Source organism: Silurus aristotelis (genome assembly GCF_946808225.1).
Source record: "Silurus aristotelis genome assembly, chromosome: 3".
In the NCBI taxonomy this organism is placed as follows: domain Eukaryota; kingdom Metazoa; phylum Chordata; class Actinopteri; order Siluriformes; family Siluridae; genus Silurus; species Silurus aristotelis.
Window position 1 is genome coordinate 3,011,051 of NC_139576.1, and position 5,518 is coordinate 3,016,568.

Genomic DNA, 5,518 nt, shown 5'->3' on the forward strand with positions numbered 1-5,518 from the left:
ATATTATAAGTTTGTGTATAAGATCAAAATAAAATGAATAATGTATATAGATGACAAATATGTAAATGTGTATGTATATATGTATCTGATTGTGTGTGTGTGTGTGTGTGTGTGTGTGTGTGTGTGTGTGTGTGTGTGTGTGTGTGTGTGTGTGGAGAGAAAGTTACTGGAGTAGACTCACCGGCCCGCACTACTCCAGTCCCCCGGCTGCCAGCTCTCAGCTCAGGCCGGCTCATGTGTCACTCATCCGGGGGAGAAAAGCTCCTCGTCCCGGGACTCAGACCCTCTCCGCCATGCTACAGCTCTTTATCCGTATATTTGTATGAACGAATCGCGTTGTCCAGATTAAATGCCCCCCCCCCACACACAAACACAAACACACACACACACACACATATATATACATATATACATATACATACACACACACACTCCTGTATGAGGAGCTGCTCTCTATCCTGTAACCACGGTGACGCTTCTGGCCCTCTCACTAGCGCGTCTCGCGCCGCTAATGCAAAAGCCACGGCCTCGCTGATTGGACGGCGTTTCCCGTCGACCCGGAGCCACGCCCACCGCCCCTCCCTCTTTTCCGTTTTTTAATTATTTTTTTTCCTCCAATCTTACTGAAGCCCCGCCTCATTGACGTCACACCCGCGTCAGAGCCAGGAGCGCGCGAGCGCGCCGGGCGGGGGTTGCCCGGCAACGGCGCGGCTCCTCGCGCCGGCTGACGCGCGTGCTGATGGAGTGGTTGCTTCGGAGATCGAGGCCGATGACGTCAGCGCCCTGAGGCGCGCGAGAGAGACAGTGTGTGTGTGTGTGTGTGTGTGTGTGTGTGTGTGTGCGCGCGCGCGCGCGAGCATGTGTGAGAAACACCACGTGACCTCTCTCGCTCCTATTCTCCCCGGTCAGTTACGAAGCTGCTACGGAAAGCCGCAGGAACCCAAAAAGTGAAAAGCGTTCCCGAGCCGGAATGCGAAGAAGGCGTTTCGATTTTTATTTTTTCACGTTCATCGAATAAATGTTAAATTACATTTTTTGATTTTTTTATTTTAATTTTGAATTTTTTTATTAAAAACGTGACAAAGATTTGATCATAAATAAATAAATAAAAATGCTATCTATTCCATTGAAACAATGCAACATTGATTTCTTACTCATTAATTACTCATTAATTGAATCCTGATTCTCTAATTAACAACACGTGATTTTTTTCGCATGCACGTGAAATAATAGATCGTATAAATCAAACACACACACACACACACACACACACACACACACACATAAAGGACAGGTTATGCACAAGCATGCACTTATCAGTGTGTATTCTTTGCTCCATTTGCATGCAGCTCCAGGTTTACTTCACCTTCTCAGTGTCAAGTTTGTGAGCAATCTGGTCTTTGGCTCTGTGTGTGTGTGTGTGTGTGTGTGTGTGTGTGTGTGTGTGTGTGTGTGTGTGTGTGTGTGTGCATGTGCACGTGTTCTGCAAGCTTGCCTGAGCACAAACACAGAAACCACAGAAATGCAGCTTATTAATCAGCATCCACACCCACTCAGAGGCATGCACGGCATGTGTGTGTGTGTGTGTGTGTGTGTGTGTGCAATTTTCTCTTACACACACCTGCAGGATCAAACATCTGTCATCAGATAGTGCAGCAGAAGTGTATAATGGCTGATGCACACACGATATAAGACATCGCCATGTAATCAGGCAACACACACATTCTCACGCACACACACTCTAGTGAAGATATCTGCTGAGCTTTGAACATCTGAGCAATGAAACGAGCTTCTCGGCCCATGCTCCAGCGCTCCGAAGGTCATTTAACACCACTGCGCTTCTCCTCACCAAATAATTCACACCTGGTGTACGTGTGGTGCACAATGGACGCCAGATTCAGCTCGAATTCTGGGACGGTGACCTTTCAGCATCTGCGCCTTTGCTGTGTCTTCCTTCAGCGTTTAGGCTGACATTCAGAGCAGGAAATGACTTCAACACGAGCGAGGGAAGTGGTTTTTAAAGCGCACATGTGGGCCGCGTGTCTGGGGCTCTGGGGAACATCGGGGGAATATAACCTTGGGGGGGGGGGTGCTGCTTAATTGTGTGTGTTCTTTATTTTAAGCTTTTACGGTAAGCCACAAGAACATCACAGATCTCTGACCTTCATCGTGGGACCTCCCTGAAGTTCAGGAGGACACGCGCCCACGCAACACACGACCCAGCAGCGCTGACGACGCAAAGCACCTTCCTTTCCACTGAGGCATTTCCTAGAGTCTGAGAATTTTTTCTTAGTCACATCTCATACAGAATGGAAGAAAACAAACAAACCCAACAAACAAAGCTGGTGTCTCGCAGAGGGACGACCTGAGATACGCAAGAGCGAGAAACGCAAAAAACACCTGAGATCTAAGCGTGATTTCACTTAAGAAAAAAAATCAATAATGAATCCTTATAAATCATCAGAATCACGTTTTGTGATTCATCCATCAAACAATACCGGAAGGTTAATATTGGTTCTGACACTGGTACTGGTTCTGACACTGGTACTGAAACTAATACTAGTACCAATACTGATACTGCTATTGACATTAATTCTAGTACTCTTACTGGTACAAGAACTAATACTAATACTGATACTGGTAATAAGGGTGATACTGATACATTTACATGGCATTTGGCAGACACTCTTATCCAGACTGACCTACAGTGACCTCATTTATACAACTTAGAGTTAAAGGGTCTTACCCAAGGGCAAGATACTGATACTGATCATTGTACTTCACTGATACCGACACAGGTTCTAATACTATTACTAATACTGACAGTGGTGCTGATACTGGCATTGATACTGGTACTGGTACGAATACTGGTACTAATACTAGTACTGACACTGGTTCTGGTGATACGAACATTAGTAATGCTATTAGTAGAAAGAAAGAAAGAAAGAAAGAAAGAAAGAAAGAAAGAAAGAAAGAAAGAAAGAAAGAAAGAAAGAAAGAAAAAAAAGAAAATTGCATTGGGAAAACAAACACATACAGTAAATAATATAAACACATATACAGTATATAATATAAGCACATAAACACATATACAGTATATTATAAACACACATACAGTATATAATATAAGCACATATACAGTATATAATATAAACACATATAAACACAGAGTATATAATATAAGCACATATACAGTATATAATATAAACACATATAAACACAGAGTATATAATATAAGCACATATACAGTATATAATATAAACACATATAAACACAGAGTATATAATATAAGCACATATACAGTATATAATATAAACACATATAAACACAGAGTATATAATATAAGCACATATACAGTATATAATATAAACACATATAAACACAGAGTATATAATATAAGCACATATACAGTATATAATATAAACACATATAAACACAGAGTATATAATATAAGCACATATACAGTATATAATATAAACACATATAAACACAGAGTATATAATATAAGCACATATACAGTATATAATAAAAACACATATACAGTATATAATATAAACACATATACAGTATATAATATAAACACATAAGCACATATACAGTATATTATAAGCACATATACAGTATATTATAAGCACATATACAGTATATAATATAAACACATATAAACACAGAGTATATAATATAAGCACATATACAGTATATAATATAAACACATATAAACACAGAGTATATAATATAAGCACATATACAGTATATAATATAAACACATATAAACACATACAATATATAATATAAGCATATATACAGTATGTAATATAAACACACAAGCACATATACAGTACATAACATGAGCACATATACAGTATATAATATAAACACATATACAGTATATAATATAAACACATATAAACACAGAGTATATAATATAAGCACATATACAGTATATAATATAAACACATATAAACACATACAATATATAATATAAGCATATATACAGTATGTAATATAAACACACAAGCACATATACAGTACATAACATGAGCACATATACAGTATATAATATAAACACATATACAGTATATAATATAAACACATATAAACACAGAGTATATAATATAAGCACATATACAGTATATAATATAAACACATAAGCACATATACAGTATATAATATAAACACATATAAACACAGAGTATATAATATAAGCACATATACAGTATATAATATAAACACATATAAACACATACAATATATAATATAAGCACATATACAGTATATAATATAAACACATATAAACACAGAGTATATAATATAAGCACATATACAGTATATAATATAAACACATATAAACACATACAATATATAATATAAGCACATATACAGTATATAATATAAACACATATAAACACAGAGTATATAATATAAACACATATACAGTATATAATATAAACACATATAAACACAGAGTATATAATATAAGCACATATACAGTATATAATATAAACACATATAAACACAGAGTATATAATATAAGCACATATACAGTATATAATATAAACACATATAAACACAGAGTATATAATATAAACACATATACAGTATATAATATAAACACATATAAACACATACAATATATAATATAAGCACATATACAGTATGTAATATAAACACACAAGCACATATACAGTACATAACATGAGCACATATACAGTATATAATATAAACACATATACAGTATATAATATAAACACATATAAACACAGAGTATATAATATAAGCACATATACAGTATATAATATAAACACATAAGCACATATACAGTATATAATATAAACACATACAAACACAGAGCATATAATATAAGCACATATACAGTATATAATATAAACACATATAAACACATACAATATAGAATAGAAGCACATATACAGTATATAATATAAACACATATAAACACAGAGTATATAATATAAGCACATATACAGTATATAATATAAACACATATAAACACAGAGTATATAATATAAACACATATACAGTATATAATATAAACACATATAAACACAGAGTATATAATATAAGCACATATACAGTATATAATATAAACACATATAAACACAGAGTATATAATATAAGCACATATACAGTATATAATATAAACACATATAAACACAGAGTATATAATATAAACACATATACAGTATATAATAAAAACACATATAAACACAGAGTATATAATATAAGCACATATACAGTATATAATATAAACACATATAAACACAGAGTATATAATATAAGCACATATACAGTATATAATATAAACACATATAAACACATACAATATAGAATAGAAGCACATATACAGTATATAATATAAACACATATAAACACAGAGTATATAATATAAGCACATATACAGTATATAATATAAACACATATAAACACAGAGTATATAATATAAGCACATATACAGTATATAATATAAACACATATAAACACAGAGTATATAATATAAGCA

At 34.1% G+C, this 5,518-nt stretch overlaps 1 protein-coding gene across 1 annotated transcript in view; it reads right to left on the minus strand.

Annotated features, from left to right (window-relative positions):
* The window catches only part of LOC310724183 (serine/threonine-protein kinase SIK1-like), a 10,112-nt gene extending 9,297 nt beyond the window's left edge, over window positions 1–815 (minus strand). Inside the window, exon 1 of the mRNA XM_083537926.1 lies at window positions 182–815. The gene's annotated coding sequence lies outside the window, so the exon portion shown is untranslated. The remainder of the gene's footprint in view (window positions 1–181) is intronic.
* Window positions 816–5,518: the final 4,703 nt, after the last annotated feature.